This window comes from Peromyscus leucopus, chromosome 1, assembly GCF_004664715.2.
Source record: "Peromyscus leucopus breed LL Stock chromosome 1, UCI_PerLeu_2.1, whole genome shotgun sequence".
In the NCBI taxonomy this organism is placed as follows: Eukaryota; Metazoa; Chordata; class Mammalia; order Rodentia; family Cricetidae; genus Peromyscus; species Peromyscus leucopus.
The window spans coordinates 44,636,847-44,661,020 of NC_051063.1; the positions used below are offsets into that span (position 1 = coordinate 44,636,847).

The following is a 24,174-nucleotide window of genomic DNA, read 5'->3' on the forward strand; positions in this document are numbered from 1 at the left end:
GTAGGTCCAGAGCTTGCCAATATCTGGTCCTGGGTTGTCTTAAGTCATTTCTCTTCCAGTGATCTTATGTAACAGGTCATCAGGAAAAGGTCCTTGAACTTTGTCAGCTCGGCTGTTACTCAGTTGAACTAAATGCCCCACTTTTTCTTTTTAACTTTGAAAAGAATCTGATTTTACTTTCTTAATCAAGAAGAATATTTGTGTTAAATTTAGAATATTTAGCTTCCCATTGGTCTCTTAAACCACTTTTCTTTTTCAATTTTTAGAACGTAGACAATCAGTCAGGGATGCTTAGTACATGCTTGTACGTGGAAGGTGGAGGCAGGAGGATCAGGAATTCAGGGCATTCTTGGCTATATAAATGAGTTGAAGGCCAGCCTGGTCTGTAGGAAACTCTATCTCAAAAGCAAAAAAGCAAGCAAATAAACCAAAAAAAGAGAAAAAAAGGTGTCATTATGTTGCCTCTACTGTGATATCACAAACTTTTCGGGAAAGTGATAGCCAATGTTCCTCAGGCATTGTTTGTACACCAGGCGCTGGTCCAAACCTCTGTGCACCTCTGCTATTGGACTTTTAAAACATTCTATTTTATTCTATATGTGTGAGTGTTTCGTCTGTATGTGTTATCTGTGTACCACCTGAGTGCAGTGCCAGTGGAGGCCAGAATGGATCACCTGGAACCAGAGTTACAGATGGTTGTGAGCTGACGTATGGGTGCTGGGAATGGAACTCAGGTCCTCTGGAAGAGCAGCCACTGCTCTTAACCCATGTCTCCAGCCCCTCCGATATTGGACTTCGCAACAATCTTTTAAAGTAGTGTCCTTTGTGCTTCAGAGAGTAAGAAATCGGAATCCCAGAGCAGCTTCACCGCTCTCCTGCGGTCATGCACCTGCCTCAACCCAGGCAGGCTCACGGCAAGACTTGCTGCCTTGACTGTTGTATGCATGACCCTTTTGTCAGCAGGTTGGAGGTACTGAAAATCATCTGCTTTAAAAAGATACCATGTCAGGCGGTGGTGGCGCACGCCTTTAATCCCAGCACTCGGGAGGCAGAGGCAGGAGGATCTCTGTGAGTTCGAGGCCAGCCTGGACTACAGAGTGAGTTCCAGGAAAGGCACCAAAACTACACAGAGAAACCCTGTCTCGAAAAACCAAAATAAATAAATAAATAAATAATAAAAAGGTACTAACCTATACTTCTTGAGTGCCTCAGACAGAAGAATCCTGCTGTGTATTAAGGATGTTTAAGGGGCAGCTCTTCCTCTTGAAGACTTAGATATTAACCAATGAGTACATTAAAGATGTCCCAAGGCATACACACTGGAGGCATACACTGCCATACAAACACAGGACAGTCAATGGCAGGCAAGAAGCAGTGACTTCCTGGAAGAGGTGGCATTTATAATCCCCTGAAATGACAAATGATGTGCATCTGTGGAGAGAAGAGAAGGGCAGTTCCCAGACGCCAGTGAGGACAGGAGTGTGGTCTGCAACCCTACCATCCTGAACTTACCTGATCTCGGAAGCTAATGAGATCTATCCCCTACAGGCTGTAAAGCTTCATCTGTGGGCCTCAGTTCTCAAACTGTTGTTATTTTATTTTTTGGGGGAGACAATGTTCTGTTACGTAGCTGGCCCAGACCTCTTTATGTAGTCCAGGCTGACCTCCAGCTCCCAGTGGTTAATGCATCTGAAGAGCATACAGGAGGGGCTGGCTGGGACACCCTCACTCTTGGGCTTCCTGAGGCGTTTCTGGGGCCGCCATCCAGCACTTGTCTGGGACACAGGAAAAAGCAGCCTTACCAGGGCTGCTCTTCAGTCAAATGATTAAAACGGGTTGAACCACTTCAGCTCCCAAGACAGTTTGTAAAGGAAATGAGCTCTGAGGATGAACTCCAGCGGCGTGGCAGCGAGGGGCTACTGTAATTGAGCAAATGGATTGTTTATCAGCTTTCTATCTGCCCCTAGCAAAACCATGTGAAATGAGGCATTAAACCCCCGGTGTTTTAAAAAAAGATGACAAACACTAGCTAATTTACTGGAGTAGAACATATTGAGCCAAATGTTTAGTTTTGCATTAAATCTATATCTGGCATTTTCATTAAAAGGGCCAAAATGTAGACTTTATTGATGTTTCAGTGCCCATTTCCAGATTAATGCTTAACGTTGAGAACTGGGCATGAAATCGCAAATGTATCTGCAAACACATCCGAAGGGGCGCTAAGTGCTGTGTGCGCACTCCCAGCCAGCCTTGCTGAGGCTGCGGCTGTGGCGGCCCGAGTGTTATTGCAGGGCTTATTTGGCCGCCCTTGCATCAGCTGGGCTGGGTAATATCCCTGATTGCTTAGTTAAATATCCTTCCAGATAGAGGGAAAGCACGCAGCAGATGAGGGGCCGTATCATTTTTGTGTAACGAACAATTAAGTCATAATATAATTCTTGATTCATAATTGATACTCCCAGGACAGTTAGGTCAGTATCCTCTTGAAAAATGGAACTAAAACTAAAATGAGGCTCGTCCCACTATGAGGTAAGAACTTTTGTTTTTCATAACCTTGAAGCTGAACTAACACCCATGTTCTTTATATGTGTGCATTCAAACGGCTGAGGAGTCCTACTGTGTATCTCCTCCCTGTTTAGAACAATAAACCTGAAATGGTGTGCAAACAGAAAAAAAAAAAAAAAAAAAAAAAAAAAAACAAAAAAAAAAAAACAAAAAACGCTGCATCTGGGCATCAGGAAGCAGGCTAGGGCCATTTCTACAGAGATGAGTCCTGGAGTCAGAGTCCTTGGGTTCAAATCCCAGCTCTGGTGCTGACTGGCAATTTCTGATCAGCAGATCTACATGAAATGGGAGCAGAAGAGGGCCAGCTCCTCAAAAGAAGGGGGATGGGTCGCAAGAGAAAAGGAACTAATACAATTGTAAGTCAACTCTGACTCAGGCTAAGCCCCTCAAACCTAAATCTTCTGTGGATAAATACAGGTCAAACTATGGATACTGGTCCCTCCTCTCCAAAGTGTCAGCATTAATCCCACACGTGGCCCTCAGTTCCCCACTGATCAGGTGAGCTAGTTGCCCCTCAGTGCCCTCTTTGGCCAGTCTGCTGTGCTTTGCCCTTCCAGGGGTACAGTGACATCTGCTCAGGAATGCTGTTCAAGTCGTTACTGACTTCCTGACACGGTCCCACTCCATACCAGTGAGTGAGGAGACTTGACGGGCACGCAGAGAACTGTCTGTCCTCGGGGTTAAGGGGGAAGTGAGCTGGCTGGCAGTGGCTGTTTCCCAGGCTGCTGGCCACCTGGCTTCTGCTCGTGTCCATCTCTCCCTCTGAACAAGAAGCAAGCGGGTACCAAAGCCTGGGTGTTCTTTCTCTCTCTCCCTCCCCGTTCCTTCCTTCCTTCTATCCCTCCCTACACTAGGGACCAAACTCAAGGCCTTTTGCATTCTAGCCAAGCCAAGGGCTCTAGCACTGAGCTCTATCACCAGCTCCTCAAAGTCTGGCTTTCCTTAAACAGTCTGGCATTTTGTTGTTGTTGTTGTTAGTTTTGAGCCATGTAGCCGAAGCTGGCTTTGAACGTTCTACACAGCCCAGGATGACCTTGAAGTCTGGCCCTCTTACCTCTACCTCCCAAGTGCTGGGATTAAAGGGGTGCAACATGGCCTTTGGTACCAACAATCAGGAGCGTTTGCTGTCACATTACCTCATCGAAAGATGTGACCACATAGGTGTAAGAGAAGCGAGCTGAGCCACCCTCTGTGGAGGGAGGGAAGAGAGCGGCAGGAGACCTGGACACTTGCTGCAGCCATCTGGGGAAGTCAACAGTTTCCAGGGAAGGTCCCCAGGAAGCACGTTTTTGTGGGGCGTGGTTTGGGACACACAGATTCAGTTAAGCGTTCGTGTGTGTGTGTGTGTGTGTGTGTGTGTGTGTGTGTGTGTGTGTGTGTGTAGGTTATGTGTAGCTGTCTATTCTGTGCCAGTTACTCAGAAATTGGGGAAATAAGCACAGGTTGTTTACAGCACATTTGGAAATTGAGAAGCGTCTTTTGTTTTCATCTTGTCAATATTTTGAGTGGGCCCGTTCACTGTCTTTTCACATAAGAACAGGTGGTGGGCTGGGGTCCAGGGTATAAGTCTGAGGGGCCACCTCTGGTGAAGACTTTCTTGATGGTGACATAGTCACATGGCAAGAGACAGGGGCCGTCTATACTAACAACAGTTTGGTTTGGTTTGTTTTTGCTTTTTTGTTGTTGTTGTTCTGACAGAAGCTCTTGTAGTCCAGGCTGACTGTAAGTCACTATAGCTAGAGTTTTCCTGCCTGACCACAGTCAGGACAAATCTTTGTCACCCGCCAGTCCCACAGCCACTCAGACCCAACCAAGTAAACACAGAGACTTATATTGCTTACAAACTGTATGGCCGTGGCAGGCTTCTTGCTAACTGTTCTTATAGCTTAAATTAATCCATTTCTATAAATTTATACCTTGCCACGTGGCTTGTGGCTTACTGGCGTCTTCACATGCTGCTTGTCATGGCGGCGGCTGGCAGTGACTCCTTCCGCCTTCCTATTCTTTCTTTTCTCCTCTCTGTTAGTCCCGCTTATACTTCCTGCCTAGCAACTGACCAATCAGTGTTTTATTTATTGACCAATCAGAGTAGTTTGACATACAGATCTAACCACAGCAAGTCACTATGTAGCTGAGGCTAACTCTGACTCCTCTGCCTCTACTCCCTGAGTGCTAGGATTCAGGAGTATGCCACCATGCCCAGTTTATGCAGTACTGGGATAAAACTCTATATCCCCAACTCAGCCTCTTACTATTTTTATCCTTTAAGAATATTATTTATTTATTTATGGTGTGTGTGTTGGGTGTGGGGGTGGGGTCAGAGAACAACTTGCAGGAGTCAGGTCTCGTCTGCAAGCCTGCTGATGTAGCTCAAGTTGTCAGGGTTTACCTGTTGAGTCATATTTTTACCTCCCTCTCACGAAGCTCTTAAGATCTGGGGATCCCCTTGGGTGATGGGGAGACAGAAGAGAGACAAGGAGACTAGCTCGTGAGATCATCTCCATCCATGATCCAGGGGTCAGATCGTTGTAGCTTTGTCCAAGACCTCACTAGCATGATCAAGTCTTCACATTTCGACACCTCCGTCATCTCATCTCTAAAATGGTTCTTGTTTTAGGGTTTCTATTGCTGTGAAGAGACATGATGACCACGTCAACTCTTACAAAGGAAAACATTTAATTAGGGTGGCTTACCATTCAGAGGTTTAGAGTTTAGCATGGTGGCATGTAGACAGACATGGTGCTGGAGAAGTAGCTGAGAATTCTACATCTGGATTGGCAGGCAACAGGAAGAGAGAGAGAGAGAGAGAGAGAGAGAGAGAGAGAGAGAGAGAGAGAGAGAGAGAGCCACTGGGCCTGACTTGAGCACTTGAAACCTCAAGGCCCACCTCCAGTGACACACTTCCTCCAGCAAGGCCACACCTACTCCAGCAAGGCCACACCTACTCCAGCAAGGCCACACCTACTCCACCAAGGCCACACCTCCTAATAGTGCCTCTCCCTATGGGCCTATGGGGGCCATTTTCATTCAAACCACCACTGTACTCATAGCAATAGCCCTGCACTATTGCTGTGGGTGCTAAAGGGACCAGTGACTATGAAGCCTCTAATAGAGGGCCTCACATAAAATAAGCACTGAGCAAATGTGAGCTATTGCCATCACTGTTATAAGTAACATCATGATGAATTCTAAAGGACCTATGAAGGCCCTTTGGTCAATGGGTTGGAAAGAGCCCTATTTCAAAGAGTCTTTTTTTTTTTTTTAAGATTTGTTTTAAAATTTTATTTATGTGTGTGTGTGTGTGTGTGTATGTGTGTGTACGTGTGTGCGCATTTGCCTGTGGAGGCAGGAAGAGGGTATCAGATCCTCTGGAGCTGGAGTGACAGGTGGTTGTGAGCTACCTAATGTGGGTGCTGGGAACCAAATTCAGGTCCTTTGGAAGGGCAGGAAGTGCTGCTGACCCTGGAACCATTTCTCTGGCCTTCAGAGAGTCTTCATGTGAGGAGGCCAGTCAGTCCTACTCTGGCTTTAGAAAAGAAAATCAGAAATCAAAGAGAAAAGGAAGAGAGACAACCTTTGGGAGGGCCTGAGGCTTCTGCGAGGCAGAGTGTGGTGCAGGCCAGCAGCAGGCTGGGGGAGGGGGGAGCTGCCACTGAGCAGAACCCCAAGTGACAATCGGCAGAGCTGGTGTAGGCGTGGCTCCGTGTGGATGCCACATTTTGGATTTGTTTTAGTAGGCTTGGTCTGGTCTAATATATGTAGACTGAGTATGTTACTCTCCATTCTGAAAGTGGAAACTCCAAGGTCAAGGAGCTAATGTATCCAGTGCTGCTGACTGAGGTCCCCTCTCTGATAAATACACGACTATTTTTATATTATGCTCTCAAGTGCAGAGAACAGAGAGAAAGAAAGAACGGTATATATATATACAGAATCATTACTTCCACGTCTTAAACACCACCTTCAAGACCTGATCACCTTCAACACCTTCCAATAACACATTACCATCAAGATCTCACTCAGCATGTAAATAATGTTCAGTGAGGCAGACCTGAGCAAGATCTAAGATCTTGCTCACTCCATGCCCCACAACCTCCCAAGTGTAGATGTCGGTCTTATTAAATAAAAAACACAGAGCCAAATGCAGAGTTAAAAGCCCAAGAGGTCAGAGCAGTAACTAAGAGCTACCTAAAACCCTTTTTCTTACCCTTCGCTGCCGCTGCCGACTTTCCCCTGAGAAAGAGACCTACTTCCTGTATGTCTATCATTTTATTGACTTTCTGTTCTGCTTTCTTATTGGTTGTAAACCCAACCACATGACCTCCTCATCACTGCCTGTCTATACAGACCTCTAAGTCTCTATGGTTGGTATTGAGATTAAAGGTGTGTGTCTCCATGCTGGCTGTATCCTTGAACACACAGAGATCTGCCTGTCATGTGATCTGGATTAAAGGTGTGTGCTACCACCGCCTGGCTTCTGCTATGGCTTGCTATTAGCTCTGACCCCCAGGCAACTTTATTTATTAACATACAAATAAAATCACATTTCAGCACAAATAAAATATCACCATACCCAAGGGCCACACTGTTTTCAAAGATGGCTTGTGGTTGGGGTAAGGTGCCTGCTATATAGGCATATATACCTAGGTTCAACCCTCAGCACCTATGTCTGTGGTTTGAGTGAGAATGTCCCCATAATATTGGGTATTTGAAAACTTGCTCCCTAGTTGGTGGTGCTGATTGGGAGATTCAGGAGGTGTGACTTTGCTGGAGGAATTGTGTCACTGAGGGTGGGCTTTGAGAGCTTAAAAGCCTTGTGCCATTTCCTGTGTGCTCTCTGCTGTTCCTCTTGTGGTTTAAACTATGCGCTCTCATCTCGCTGTTCCAGCCATCATGTCTGCCTGCATGCTTCCCTGCCATAGTGGGGATGGACTCTCATCCTTCTGGGACTGTAGGCTAAATTAACCTTTCTTTTTTTTGCCTTGGGCATGGTGTCTTATGATCACAATAGAAAAGTAACTAATAGACCATGTAAAAAAAACTGGCCATGTTGGTGCACATCTGGGAGAAGACAGGAGGATCCTGGGGTTTCCTGGGCATCCAGTCTAGTCAATTAGTGAAAGGGCCTGTCTGTGTCATCAGAAAGGAGGGAATCTCAATTGAGAAAATGCCTCTCTAAGATCGGGCTGTAGGCCGGGCAGTGGTGGCGCACGCCTTTAATCCCAGCACTTGGGAGGCAGAGACAGCCGGGGAGGCAAGGTGGTTTTGGACCAGACAGGCATGTCTAAGGGCTATGGTTTTGTGAAATTCACAGATGAATTGGAACAGAAGCGAGCCTTGACGGAGTGCCAGGGAGCTGTGGGACTGGGGTCTAAACCTGTGCGGCTGAGTGTGGCCATCCTAAAGCGAGCCGTGTAGCTAGCTGAGTACAGCCAGATGTGCAGTGACAGCTACAACCAGCATTACCAGCAGTACCAAAACTACTGTGCCCAGTGGGGCTACGACCAGAACACGGGCAGCTACAGCTACAGCTACCTCCAGTATGGCTACACACGGAGCACCATGCAGACACATGAAGAGGTTGGGGATGATGCAAGACCCAGCACCACAGCTGGATGTGACTGAGGCCAACAGGGAGTTCATGGAGCAGAGTGAGGAACTGTATGATGCACTGATAGACTGTCACTGGCAGCCCCTGGACACCGTGTCTTCAGAGATCCCTGCCATGTTGTAGCCAGGACATAGGATGGAGATGGACTGTTATCAGGGCAGGATTCTTGTGAGTTCGAGGCCAGCCTGGTCTCCAAAGTGAGTTCCAGGAAAGGCGCAAAGCTACACAGAGAAACTCTGTTTCAAAAAACAAAACAAAAACAAACAAACAAACAAACAAAAAAGATCAGGCTGTAGGCAAGCCTGTAGAACATTTTCTTAATTAGTGAGTGATGGGGGCAGGCCCCGCCCATTGTGGGTGGTGCCACCCCTGGGCTGATGGTTGGTCCTGGGTTCTATAAGAAAGCAGGCTGAGAAAGCCATGGGAGCAAGCCAGTAAGCAGCCCCCCTCCATGGCCTCTGCATCAGCTCCTGCCTCCAGGTTCCTGCCCTGTGGGAGTTCCTGTCCTGACTTCCTCCAGTGATGAACAGTGTAAGTCCAATAAACCCTTCCCTCCCCAAGTTGCATTTGGTCATGGTGTTTCATCGAAGCAGTAGTAACCCTGATAAGGACTGTCTTTAGAAAAGCTAGGGTAGTACCAGAGGGAGACACCTAACATTCACCCCTGGCTTCCATGGGCAGGCATGCCTGCATATACACAGGTTAATCACACACACACACACACACACACACACACACACACTCACCCCAAAACAAAACAAAGAAAATCTCAGTCCCCACCCTCCCCCTCAAACAAGAGTTGGATCATGAAATTAAGTTCAAAAATGTTAATAGTAGTCAGTCTGGACTGAAGAGACGGCTCAGTTAATAAAGTGTTTGCTTTACCATTCAGGTTTTTGAATTTGATCCCCAACACTCAGATAAAAGAGTGAGTGTGGAGGCTGGCTTTGTAGTCCCACCGCTGGGGAGGTGGAGACCACAGGTCTCTGGGGTCTCTGGCCAGCCAGCCTAGCCGAACTGGTGAGCTCCAGGTTAAGGAGAGCCTTGGTCTCCAAGGAGGTGAATGGTGTTTCTGAAGACGATGCTCGAAGCTGTTCTTGGGTCTCCACACATGTGCACATGCAGCCATTTACACATATGAACATGACACACGTAAGGAAATAGTCAGTCTGGGTGATGAGCATATATCACTTGCAGTTAGAAAATCCTTTGACACCCCGTGTGCTTGAAACAAGTTTGACAGCAAAACTAGATGTTATTTACAAATGCCGGTTAATTGCTTTGTGCTAATCCCACCAGGCACGATCTGGATCAAAATGGGAAAGTGGCAGGTGCTCTTTCAGGGCCCTCCTCTCCTCCCTTTGAGATCCATTCTGAGTTCTTCAGCCCTCTAGGACCTCCCTTCCTCAAAGGCCCAATTTTCCAAGGCTCCCAAACTGTTGTTGACCTGTAATATTAACAGCTCATGGTAGCTTAATTTGAATTCTTGGTTCTAAGCACAGACTCAGTGGCACACATCTCAGACCCATGACTGTGAGTGAGGAGGCTGTAGGAAGACAAAGGTCATATACCACCTTTCAAACTACCCCGGCATCTTAGGGTTTTATTGCTGTGATGAGACGTCATGGCTATGGCAAGCCTTAATGAAGGAAAACATTTTAACTGGGACTGGCGTACAGCTCAGAGGTTTAGTCCATTATTGTTATGGTGGGAAGCATAGTGGCATGCAGACAGACATGGTGCTGGAGAGGTAGCTGAGAGTTCGACAGTTGGATCTGAGGGCACCAGGAAGAGACAGTGAGCCACCAGGCTTGGCTTGAGCTTCAGAAACCTCAAAGCCCCTCTCCCCCGAAGCCCAGTGACACACTTCCTCCAACACTACCACACAGACTCCAGTGAGGCCACCCCTCCAATAATGACACTCCCTATGAGTCTATGGGGGCCATTTTCATGCAAATCACCACACCATATAATGGTTAGTTTTCATTGTCAACTTCAGACAACCTAGAATCACCAGGGAAGGGAGTCTCAATGGGGGATTGTCTACATTGTGTTGGCCTGTGGGCATGTCTGTGGGAGGTTATCTTATTTAATTGATGTGGGAACACCAAGCCCAGTGTGGGTGGTACCACTCACTAGGCAGGGGGTTCCCAAGCCATGCGCATGCAGAGTGGAGAAGTCAAGCTGAGAACAAGCAGGCAAAGTGCATTTCTTTCTCTCCCTTTGTTCTTGACTGTGGATGGGGTGTGGCCAGCTGTTTGAAGTTCCTGCCTTGACTTCCCCCCAATGATGGACTGTAACCTGGAACTGTAAGGTGAAGTAAATAAACCCTTTCTCCCTGAGGTGGCTTTTTATCTCCCCAACTCCAGGATTCTTTACATCATATAACTTACAAAATATGTTCATCGTCAGAGAGAACTTTACATGATTACTGTAAGTGAGAAACCAGTATGACTCATCATAAACAGAAAGTAATCATAAAAAAAAAAAACAATGAAAATGAAACATCATTCCTGCTCTCTAGCTGATTCCCTGTGAAGAATCGGGGTAGGCTGGGGGCAACGTGTCTGACTGGGGTCCTGCCTGCCAGGGAGGCTGAGGTGGGAGAATCACTTTGTTTCTAGGAGTTGGAGATCAATTCATGGGTGGGTCTCAAGGGGTGAACCATTGAGACAGAGAAATACTTCCTCTTTGTTGTAAAATAATGGGGTGCTGGATTCAGCAGCACATATACAAACATCAGAAGATGACCACGGCCCCTGTGCAAGACGACGTGAACATTTATGAAGAGTTCTCTCTTTCTGTTTTTGATACAGGGTCTGGCCTTGAACTCCATATGCAACTAGAGAGGACCTTGAATTCCTGATCCTCGTGTTTCTAACATGTTGGATGATGGGTGTGATCCATCACAACATCAACACTTTAGACTTAAATACTCATAAGCACCAAACTCGGGCATTTCTCCATTGACTTAATACAAAGGGACCAGAGCCCCAAGAGGTAGTGACCCTTTGATCTGCCGTTAGTAAATGCTCACAGAGATCCATTATTCCACAAGTAGCTGCATTTCACATGTCCAAGCGCTAGACCCCTGAGCATGGTCCTTCAGTGAGTACTGCTCAAATCTCTCCGGCCTTACTCCAGAGTCCAAGCCAATCCCTCCCTTACTGATATTTGGTTTCTTGGATTCTCTCCTGGAGCTTTTCTTCAAGTCTCACAGGCCTGTGGAGTCCACCTTGCCTGCCGTTCATTCAGATCTACATAGAGGCAAATTTTGCTGGCATTCTTCCTAATTCCTGTCTCCAAAGACTCCCCTCATCTTCTCTTCAGGGATGGATAAGCGAACTGGCCTCACAGGCTGTTGCAAGGATTCAATGATCCGAAGAGAGATAGCGTCTTACATGATGGTCGAAAGTGCTCAGTAAGAAGTGTGGGGAACCATTGAGACACTAAGTCTGACCTCAGTGCCAACTCCTTTCAAAAGCTCAGTTCCTTTAACACATTTTTTTATTACATTAGTCATGTGTGTGTGCATGAACATGCGTGCATATGTGTGAGCATGTGCGTGCCACAGTACAGTGTGGAGGTCAGAGGATAATCTTTGCAAGTGGGTTTTCCCGCTTCCACCATCCCATGGGTTCCCAGGATTGAACTCAGAATTGGTTTGGTGTCAGTTGCTTTTTTACCAGCGGAACCATCTCACTGGCCTAAAATTCCTATCAACTATACAGCTTTGGCTGGCCTGAACCCGCTATGTGAGGTCTGCTTGCCTCGGCCTTACAAAGCACTGGGTTCACAGGTGTGCGCCCCCCCATATGTTCTGTTATTAACCCACCCCTTTCACCCCAGCTACACATCCTCAACGGATCTTACAAATGCTGCCAGGCTATGGTTTTTCGGAAACTCCTGGTTAGTGACAGCTGATTTTCTGGAATGCCATTTGTGTTTGCACAGGGCCATCTCAGCCCTGCATTAGCCACCAAAGTCAAGTGGTTCTGAGAGGAAGTGTATTTGGAGAACACATCCTACTGCCTCCCCGCCCCCACCCCATGCTCGTGGCTTCATGGAAAGACCTTTCGATTTCCTCTCCTATCTGACATGTGTAGGGAGGCACCTTCTAAAAAGAGACATGGTCTTACGTCCTCAAGGGGCCTGAGTCTGGGGCTATACACACACATGGGAGATTCAGTTCCTCCATGCCGGCCTTTCTTGCCTTGCACCCTAGATTCTTGGAAGCCAGCCTCCTCCTCTTAGAAAAAGACACCCAAAAAGAGTCATACAGTAAACGGAGGCAAACATTCTTTTAAACAAATTTATCAATTTAACACGGCATAGTGGTGTCGAGTTACCAGGGTCAACACGCAGCAGCCACATTCCTTTCTTGTTTGATTAGTGAGCTGCGTTAAGAGCCAAGAAAACCCTTTCTGATTAATATCTCCATACATTTTTTGTTGTTGTTTTGGTGGTTTTTTTGGGGGGTGGGGTGGGGGCACTGCTGAAGATCTTCTCCTTGAATCTTCTCGGATGACTGTCCATTTGAGTGGAAAGTGAAAATAATAAATAATAATACATAAATAAATAATAAAAAAATAATAAATAATAGCGGCGGCTTCTGGGCCTGAAATTTTGTTGTGCCCCACAGTCGTCAGCTTATGTAACCACTGCTGTCCTGCGTCATGCCTCCTTTTACCTACTGAAAGACGTGAGGACGTTAGGTGAGTGAGCGGGAGTCCTGCACACAACAGCAGCAAGAGGAGAGGCCGTTAGGAGTTGAGCCTGAGAGCATGGCTTATGTCAGGAACCAAAGTGTCCGAAAACACTGAACAGCACTTCAGTGGGCCGTCATCACTTCCCACACCAGGGCCGGACAACTCTGTTGTAGGTAGGATGTTGATTCTCCGCCTAGTGATGCCTGGAGCCTCTTTCTCCGTCTCCCAGTGTGATAAAGAGACAACCTTTAGATGAACAAAACCACCTCTGGTTGAGAACCGTATTCTAGATGTACAATTATGAATCCCAAATTACCAAGCACAGCTTTGTTTCCTAGCTTTGTCTATGACATCATTGAAAACAACTGAACGTTGACCTCCCTAGGGGCCCTTCCTCTTGGATGGCTCAGTCACCTGTCCTCTGCAACAAGATCTTTTGTCTGCATGGTCCCTTTCCTCAGTTTCCCTTTCTTTCCCTTCTCCTCCTCCTTATTCTACACACAGAACACTGTTCTGAGCCACCATCCAAGGACAGCTTAACAATTAACCAGGGAATTCTTTTTTCCTGATGTCTGTGACACTTTGGACAATATCCAAACAAAACTCTCTTAGTCACCCCCAAATAAAATGAATGCTTTGTTTGTTATCTGGGGTCTACTGTAATGCCTAGGCTGGCCTTGAACTCCTGGGTTCAAGTCATCCTCTTGACTCAAACTTCTGAGTACGGGAACTAAAAACGTGTGCCACCACACCCACAGATGTAGGTACTTTTAGTTGAAACAGAAATCTAAGTGTGAGAAACGTATGTGAGTGTTGAGAGCCCTCACGAAGGAAAGACAGTCACTGATGTGAAAGATGGCTCGGGGGCATGGTACACTCGGTCAGTGCCATGGGTACAAACATCTCATTCCATTCACATTGTCACCGCTTTGTAGATGAGGGCCCAGAGATTTAGCAAAGTGGTTTATTCAAGTCTCCAGAGCTGAAGAGGCTGCGTGAAGATTTGAACCAAGGCAGCATGACTCTTGGGTATACTTAGCCCCGGTTCATTTAGCAACAGTCCTTAAGGGGTGGAGGCGGGTCACTGAATGAGACCTGAGACCAAGGGGAGGGGCGGCTTTTCAGGAGTTGTAAGAACGCACTGGCTGAGTTCTGACGCTCCGCTCTGGCTTTCATAGTCACTGACCCTATGCAAATCACCAAGTGAATGTGGTCCCATTTCTGTTTCCATCTGTCTTAGCGAAACTGCCTTTGCTTAGCGGTGTGGAGTATTGCTTTCCCAGTTTAGAAAGTTAATTTACTGAGGGCAGCTGAAGTGAAGAATATGGTTCAAGAGGGTGACCCAGCTAGCAGGTGTTGGGGACAGAAGATAGGGGTAGGGAATGGAGGGCGACAGAATTGAGAACAAGTGGAGTCTTTGAGTCTTTAGGAACATGGGGTGAGGGGAGGAACAATCCAAAGCCTTGATAGTACCTACTTCTTAACCTTTTTAAATTTTGTTTGAGGTTCATTTTGTATTTTCAATATAAAACCAGAAAATCATAGTTTCTAATTTTTTGGTGGCATAAAAAAAAAAAAAAAAAAAAAAACAAGCCAAACCAAACCAAACAAAAACCCCCACACGAACTTGAAAAGGACCACCATATCCTCCACCACTGCGACAGTAAGTGTGTGTCAGAAAAAGAGAGAAATGAGGAAGGACCAAAATATAACCCACAGTCCTGCCACCAGCAAATTGGTGAGGTTATTGTTAGCCTTATTCTTGTAGGCCACAAAGACAATCTTTACCTAAGTTGCCATCAGATAATTGTGTTGAACAAGATGAGAAAGAGGAAGGAGAAAAGCCCTAGAATAAGTCACAAAGGACAGATGAACCTCGATGCCAGCTGCTCTCTAGGGTGTTCACGAAGCAAATGTTACTTCCTAAAGATGGGGCTCCCATAAGGGCCCCTCTTCACCACTGACCAGAGGCTGTAGCTACCTCCAAGCCTGGAGCAACTCCTCTGTCAGCCCTTGGGAAGCCCTACATCCATCCACCTTAGAGCTCCCTCCAGGAAGCAGTCACCCGTGCAGGCCTGAACACATTCCTGGACATTTGGTCATGGGCAGAGTCTCAAGAGTCGTGGTCTTTATACAGACTTTCCAAACTCCAGCATTGCCTGGAATCCATCCTTCTTGGACCTCCTGGAAGGCCGTGCTTCTAAAGGCAGAAGTGGGGGATGAAGTCCAGTGATCACCAGAGAACACTGGTTTAGGATGAAATATGTCATGTGTCCATTTGACCGCTGTATAACTAACTCTGTGTGTGTGTGTGTGTGTGTGTGTGCGTGCGTGCGCGCACGCACATTTGTGCACACATACACGTGGCATATACTTTTGACATGTGGCTTAAATATTTTTTGGCTTTGAGAGAGGGAATTTTTTTCCTCATACAATGATATAAAAATTTTGATTTCAATAGAAAGATCCATTAACAGAACACCCAAAATGCCTAAGGAAGAGAAGGCCTTGGGGTGGGTGGAGGTGGCCCTGGCTCCTCCATGGTGAAGAACAAGTGGCCAGAGGAAGTAGATTCCCCGACTGAGAAAAAAAGCCTAAGAATTTGGCCTTGGACAAGACATCTGTCCCCAAAGGACCTTACCTGCTGTGTCAAATGGTTCGCTACCTCTGGCTCTCCTCCTGGCTGGCTGAGAGAGCCTCCTTGAGATTCAGCAGTTATACCTGGCCTGGGGCCATCGGGCAGCTAAAGCCTCCCAAGCTGGCCCGAGAACTCAGGCCGGAATACAAGAGACTGTTGAGTCCACTAACAAGTCCCCACACTGCCAGCTGGGTGTAGTACCTAGCCTGGAGAATCGGAGGCTGGCACCTGCATGAATTGTGCATGCCATCTGGCTGGTGGGGGCAGTCTTCCTGCCTCCTGAGTCTGAAGCTGGGTTCCCTGCTGCAGAGGGGACTACATACCCACTGGAAGCCAAGTACCACTGCTGCCTTCCCAGAGTTGACTCTGAGCATGAAGGTACTCTAGCTGAGCTGATGGAAGCGCTCTGAACCAATACAGTAAGTGTGGTGTGGAGGGAGGCTCATGCCTGCAACCCCAGCGTTTGAGAAGCTGAATCAGGAGAATTGTCACGAGTCCAAGGCCAGAGCTTCATGATAGAGTGAGACCCTAGGAAACTAACCAACAGACACCAAAGAACAAATATAATGACAGATACAATAAAGTCAGCTGCCCCTAGGGAGGTGGACGCATGTCAAAAGCTAGGCCTTGAACTGCCAGAGGGGACGGGGGAAGAGCAAGCCATTGCTTGAGTTAAGTGTAGATGGCTGAATTATGTGTGCACAAAAATAATCAAAACTACCCTTCCCGACAAAGCCACACCATGAAAATTCAGTCTCTCTCCAGCCTTATCTGGTTTTCCAGTTCCCACACCCAGAGGCAGCTACTATATTGATTTCTTGTGAATCCTTGTAAAGAAATCCATTCATATACAAACATGTGGCCTTCAGTTTGTTCTCTGGGATCAAAGAGAGCACTCTGATAGACACCTGGGCCTGCCATTCCCCTTCGAGGCTTCTTAGCAGACTGAGAACAAATGGGGTTCCCGAAGAGCTCCCCTCCTCTCTTTTTGGGGAAGGGTTGTGCTGGGGAGCAGGGTGGGGGGCAGGTCTCATGTAGCTGAGGTCTCAGATCACTGAGGATAACCTTGAACTTCTGATCTCCTTGTCTGCACTTCCCCAAATGTTTGGGATGACAGACCCCGGCCTGCAGTGCTGAGGACTGAACCCGGGGCTTCATGGGGGTGCCAGGCAAATACCGCCTGCTGGGCTACATCCCGGCCCCACTAGCCAGCTACCCCTCTAGTCCCCAACCACACAGGGGGCTCTCGATCTTTCTGTAACTGAGCTCTGTTCAGGCCTTAGATTTCAGTCCTTCAAATGAGCTATCGTCCCTAAATGTCCTTCATTACCAACACCATCAGAGCCTTCCTTTGGAGTATTCTATGCAAATTCTTAAAATGTTGTATTAAGTGTTAATAAACATCTGTATGATTATGTATTTAATCTGGTTGGACTAGAAGCCCCTGAGGGTAGAGACTCTAGCATCCCATGCACTGATAACACACGGAGTCCTGGCCCACAGGATTTCAGCAATATTTCTTTTTTCACAGTATTTTCTTTTTAAAATTACAGTTATTTATTTTGTGTATAGGGTAGCTGAGGAGCGTTGTTCAGGGTGCATGTGAAGATCAGAGGACAGTTTTGGGGAGTCAGTTCTCTCCTTCCACTGTGTGGAATCGAACTCAGATGGTCAGGCTTGATGGCAAGTGCCTTACCCTGCTGAGTCATCTCACCAGCCTAGACAAATATTTCATGAGGAAACAGATCAAGTCTTGGGTGGTAGAGTTGAAAAGAATTACGGGTCCCTTGCTTTTGAACTTAAAAAATTTACAAAGTGTTTTAGATGTATACAAATTAGAAAAAACACAATAAACTTCTCTACATACATCACTTGGTATTATTAGTTGTCATGGTTTTAACATATTCACATGATTTTTCCTTCTTTCACTGAACAATTTCCTAGCCTTCTGAAAGCACAGAAGCATTAGTCACCATTTGTTGAATGTTTACTATGTGCTGGACATTGCGCTAAATGCTTTGCCCATATATTGTCACTTTATTTTCTCAATGACTCTGCCCAGTGGCATTCTTAGCCCCGTATTAGAGACAAGGAAATTGACCCAGGAGAAATCAGTGTATGCTGTGTCCCTGGCTCAGGTACATACCTGTGCATCAGGCTCATGCTTTTAAAAAAATATTAATTATTTAGATATGTGTGTGTGTGTCTGCATGAGTTTACGTGCACGTTGTACACGCAGATACTCTTGGAGACCAGAGGGAGTCAGATCTCCTGGAACAGGAGTCACAGGCATTTGAGAGTACTGGGAACTGAAGCCTGGTCCTCTGCAAGACACTGTGTTCTCTTAACCACTGAGGCATCCCCGAAAGCCCATGTTCTTAAGTATAAAACATTGCTTGTTGTAGTTTTAAACAAATGTAATTCTTTTCTACTGCCTTTCCTCCTGCATATCTCTATGGATTTCACAGAAAAATTGAAGCTTTTTTTTTTTCTAAGCTGTAGAGGAAAGGGTATTATGGTTGTCTTTTTTGTTTTGTTTTTTGAGACAAGGTTTCTTTGTGTAGAGCGTTTCCTGGAACTCACTATGTAGCCCAGGCAGGCCTCGAACTCACAGAGATCCACCTGCTTCTGCCTCTCGAGTGCTGGGATTAAAGGCATGTGCCACCACCACCCGGCTAGGATATTACGGTTGTAAGAGACTATGGAACAAATAATGTAGAGAACTTATCTGAGCTGAAATCCAGCATAAGCCTTACTCATTAGATTGTGGCCCCTGTCTGGACTCCAGAGCCCTGAGGAAAGGGCTTCTTCCTCCTTCCCAGCTTCCACTGCTAACCCACCAAGCCCTCAGTGGGTGGGCTACCAAGGCAGAGCTCCTGGTGCCTTGAGGTTTTGATGAGACTGAAAATGGAAAGATTGGCCCAACATAGGAAACATGCCTGATGGTTCAAGTCACAAGCTCTCCAATGGTGCGTAGCGAGAGCTGAGAGGCTTCCTGAGGGTACCTAACTGAAAGGAATGGGAATTGGTGACAATTTCCAGATGGCTTACTTCTTCGACTTCATTTCTAGAGTTAAGTTCAGTCAACTTACAGTGGCAAAGAAAACACTACCACCTGTGTAGCCCTCAAAGAATAAAGCCAGAAGATTTCCGTACGAAACGCACTCTGTTTTCATTTTTGCATACAGAGTATTAATAGCTTCCCCTTGGTGAGTACACATTTGTGCAGGCGTTGTCTTGGCCCTTTGTCACACACTGCTTTGTTCTGTTCTCTTCACAGTCTATAAAGCAGGCATATTTATCTTGCTTTTATGCAGAGGGACACTAGCCGTCGGGCTACCCAAGGCCATACATATAACACGTGGTAAAAGTGGGCCTTGAACACTTGCCCGTACATATAACCATCATCTCACGCATGTCTGTTTTGGATGGAAAGATGTGTTCAGCCAGGTATGTCTCCTGACTCACAGCATAAGTGTCAGGCTATTATTAAAATATTTCCAAGCCTAGTGTGGTAGAACATACTTGTAATGTTCAACACTAGAGGCAGAGTCCAGAGACTCATGAGTCTGAATTCAAGGTCAGCCTGTGCCAGATAGTGAGACCCTGTCTCAAGGGAAACAAAGGGGTGAGGGTCGGGCGGGGCTGGCAGTGGGGTTCACTGGTAGAGTGCTTGTCTAGCTTGGACTAGGTCCTGAGTTTGATCCTAGCACTGAGAAAAAACTTCTTCTGTCTCCTCTAGGTTGGAATTGTCCTAAATTAGAGTTCGTTTCTCTTTTTAAATGCCAGCCTCTCTAATCATGTGTGACTGAGAGCCAGGAATCTTCCTTTCTTCTTGCTAAGTAACCCATGATTCACTCTCATGTCACAGGCCCACACCGGCTCTGCTCTCTTACCTGCCAACCTCACTGAGGGGCAGAAATGCTGTCAGAAGGATGGAGCTTAAACATCTCATCATGATTTTCCACCTGATAATTTCCTCTCTGTACCAAAGAAAGACGGAGACCAGAAAGGACCGAGATGGGGAGGAGATGGGGCGTGGCAGAGTTGTGGAGAATCAGAGATACTCTAACGAGACAGAAAATATCACTTTCCATAATCAGAAAGCATGATCAGCGTACCAGTAGAAAGCAAAGCTAACAGAGAAAGGAAAAAAAAAAAAAAAAAAAAAAAAAGAAAATATCACTCCATAGAAAGCTGAAGCGGGGGGGGTGGGGGGTGGCTTTGGGCTATGATTTGGATCTCATATGTCCCCCAAAGGCCCACACACTAATGACTTGACTGTTTGTGGCACCACTGAGAATGGGGGGCCTTTAGGAGGTGGGGTGTCACTGTAGGAAGTTAGGTTAGGGGCACGGCCCTTGGGGCAGTTGTTGGAGCCCCGGCCCCCTCTTCTTCTCTCCGTCACGGGCAATATGAAGTGAACCAATTTCTCCTGCCACATGCCTCTGGCCTCAGCATAACACTGAAATCTCTGAAACTCTTAGTCAAAATAATCCTTTTCTCCTTATAATTTCTCGACCTCTGGTCTCATGTTATAGTGACAGGAAACCAACAGAACACACTCTGACAGGCTACATCCACGGCCCGAAGATGACAAGCATAACCAGGACTTATTTTTAAGCTTGGGTTCAAGTAAAATCACGGATTTGTAACTCTTAGCTAAGCACTGTGTTTTATTTCACCTTTTAATCTGTGGAGCCTACATATTTCCTCCCACCCCCCATATATTGTTTTTTTATAGGACAAAGTCACCGAACGCATAGCAATAAAACTCATATTTGTTTTGGACTTACCGTTTACTATTTTAAGCACTTTATAGATGTTCTTTCATTTAATTTCACAACCAGCCTGTGAGGGAGGTCCTGTCATTACTGGCATTTTACAAGTGACAAGTTAGAGGCTTGCAAAGGATACAAAGTTACAGTTCCGGTCTAGAAAGCTAAGGTGCAAGGTGAGAACTGGAGTTAGAAATGTCCTATTGCATGCTGGTATATTCTCAAAGGGTAGATTTTGGTTTTTCTTTTTTAACACGCACGCACGCACGCACGCGCACAGCAACTGTGAAACCATAGGTACGGTGATTTGTTCGGCTATAGTCATCATCTCATTATGTACATGAAGAGACATATATTAACAGAAGGAGCAAAGGGGGAGCTGGGAGGCTAACTGTAGATCTTCACCTCTCCTCCGCACCTCCCAACCCAGTCCCCCAGTTTTATCCCCCGCTCTACAGCAGAACACCCACTGCCGTCTCCACTTCTTCACTGATCCTCATTTCCGGCAGATCTTGCAAACCTCGGTCAACCTTTCCCCACTCATCAAGTTATCCCAGCCTCCAGCCCCAGCAGGTGTTCCCTGGGAACTCACCGACCACTTGACCACTCGGGCCAGGGAAGCAGGCAGGATAGCAGCAGGTCATCTCTTCTCCAAATTCAATCCCCCTTTGTACCCCCAGCTCTGCAGCAGACCACTTGCTTCAGCTTGGCCTGCCTCCCTGCCTCCATCTCCAGTGAAAGCAGGGTTCTTCCCCCCAGTCATTGCTTTATTCCAGTCCCCACCTCCAGCAGGCACTCCCGGGAACCCGAAGGCCACGCCAGCCAGGCAAGCAGGGAGCCTTGCTGCAGGTCTCTACCTCTCTCCTCCAAATCTGATTCATAGTTTCACCCCATCTCTGTTCAGACCTGCTTCTGTGCACCAACCCCCCAACCCCGTTCTGTGCCCCCATCTCCAGCTGATCACACGGATCTCCTCCAACCTACCTCCTCTATCATCCTGTTATCCCAGCCACCAGCTCCAGCGGGCATTCCCTGGGAGCCCACCGGCCAAGCCTGTCGGAGAAGCATCCAGGTCAGCTAAGCAGGTAGGTAAGCTTCAGATCTTCACTCCCCCTCCTCTCCTTCATGTCCAATCCCTCGGTCCCAACCCCAGCTCTGTAGCAGACTACCTGTTGTGACCTCTCCTCACTCTCTGTCTCCATTCCCAGGGAACTAAGCAAGTCCTGGTAGAACACCCTGCTTCCTTCCTTCCTGTGGACCTTATCCCACCCCCCTCCCCAGCCCATCCCTAGTCATAAGTGTCAGCTCCCAATACCTAGAAAATGGTTTACCTGGAATCCCCAATGGCCACACTGGTCAGGATCCCAGAGGAATTTCTTACCAGGCAACACATAGCCACCACACTCTTCTAAGAACCAGACAGGGCAACAGAAACCAAGCACCCACCCAACAAAGACAAGACTAGATGTCAGCACTTAGAATTACAATCTTCCCAAACCCAGATGCCTATACACCAGTGTGAAAACACAAAGAATAGCAGCTAGGACATGTCTCCACCAGAACCCAACAACCCCACCACAGCAGGCCCCGAGAACTGCAACACAGCTGAAGTCAAGACAGAGACCTTAAAATAGTCTTCACGAACACGATAGAGGTCCTTAAAGAGGAAATGAATAACTCCCTCAAAGAAATCGATGAAAACACAAACAGTGGGAGGGAACGAATAAAATAGTTCAAGATCTGAAAGTGGAAACAGTAAAGAAAACCCAAACCGAGGGAAATCTGGAAATGAAAAATGTAGGAACATGAACAGGAGCCTCAGAGGTAAGCCTCACCAACAGAGTACAAGAAGAGATGGAAGAGAGAATGTCAGGCCTCGAAGATGTGATAGAAGAAATGGACACCTCGGTCAAAGAAAATGTTAAATCTAAAAAAATCCTGTCACAAAATACCCAGGAAATATGGGATACTACGAAAAGACTAAATCTAAGAATAATGGGAATATGGGAAGGAGAAGAAACCCAAGTCAAAGTCACAGAAAATATTTTCAACAAAGTTACAGATGAAAGTTTTCCTAACCTAAAGAAGGAGATGCCTATCAAGGTACAAGAAGTACACAGAACATCAAATAAACTGGACCAGAAAAGAAATTCCCCTCAGCACACAATAATCAAAACACTGGACATATAGAATGAAGAAAATATTAAAATATGCAAGGGAAAAAGACCAATAACATATAAAGGCAGACCTATCAGAATTACACCCGTCTTCTCAATGGAGACTCTACAAGCCAGAAGGACCTAGACAGATGTTCTACAGACTCTAAGAGACCACAGATGTCAGCTCAGACTACTATACTCAGCAAAACTTTCAATCACAATAAATGGAGAAAATAAGATATTCCATGATAAACCCAAATTTAAGCAACATCTATCTACAAACCCAATCCTATAGAAGGTGCTAGAAGGAAAACTCCAACCTAAAGAGGTTAATAGCACTCGAGAAAATATGAAGAACAAATAATCCCAGACCAGCAATTCAAAAGAGGAGAAACACACACACACACACACACACACACACACACACACACACACACACACTCACACACCCCAACACTGCCAACAAAATAATAGAAATGAACCAACAATGTTCACTGATATCTCTCAACATCAATAGTCTCAATTCCTCAATAAAAAGACACAGACTAACAGAATGGACACAAAAATAGGACACATCTTCCCTGAATACAAGAAACAAACCTTAACATCAAGTACAGATGTCATACTATAGCATGATATTTAGTATAATATAATATAGTGCAGTATAGATGTTTTACCTCAAGGTAAAAGGATGGAAAAAATATTCCAAACAAATGGACCTAAGGAACAAGCTCATGTGGCCATTTTACTATTAGACAAAATAGACTTCAAACCAAAGCCAATCAGAAGAGATAGGGAAGGACACTACACATTCATCAAAGGAAAACTCCACCAAGATGACACACCGATTCTTAATTCCATGCACCAGACACAAGGCACCCAAGTTTGTAAGAGAAACACTATTACAGCTTAAGTCACATATTGACCCTTACATGCCAATAGTGGGAGAACCCACTCTTAACCGATAGACTGATCATCCAAACAAAAACTAAACAGAGAAATGCTGGAGCTAACCGACATTGACAATCAAATGGATCTAACAGATATTCACACAACATTTCATCCAAATGCAAAAGAATATACCTTCTTCTCTGCATGGAACTTTCTCCAGAATTGACCGTATACTCGGACACAAAGCAAGTCTCAACAGATACAAGAACAAGAACTAACCCTGGATCCTATCTGACCACCACAGGTTAAAAACAGTTATCGACAACAACAGAAACCTTACAAACTCATGCAAGTGAACAATTCTTTACTGACTGGAAAAAGTCAAGACAGACGTTAAGGAAGAAATGAAAGACTTTCTATAATTGAATGGAAATGAGTAGAGCCCACAGCATGTGGTCTTTCTACGGTGGAGACTCTTCCAGTTATGCCCAGGTGACTTTTATGGGGCATTCCTGTTGAGCAGCACCAGTTCCCTTGATGTGTATAATAGCATCTTTCCTGTGGACTCACATCCAGGTGGCTGAAGAACTCTGTTTTCTAAAGGCCCAGAGAACACGTACGTATCAGATTCCTTTCTTCTTTCCAGTAGAGAGAAAGCCATAGGCACACATTGAGACCTGACCACACCAGTGTGGGTCTTCCTATCACTTAGGGCCTTGTGACAAAGTTGACCTCACACCGAGAGAGTGGGTAGTTGTCCTTATCACACATGCAGTGAACGTGAGCCTCAAGGTTGTGAGATCATTTTACAAAGGACACACAG

General features: G+C 46.2%; 1 pseudogene; it reads left to right on the plus strand.

Annotated features, from left to right (window-relative positions):
* The first annotated feature begins 3,656 nt into the window (after positions 1 to 3,656).
* LOC114702472 lies at positions 3,657 to 8,299 on the plus strand (annotated as a pseudogene).
* Positions 8,300 to 24,174: the final 15,875 nt, after the last annotated feature.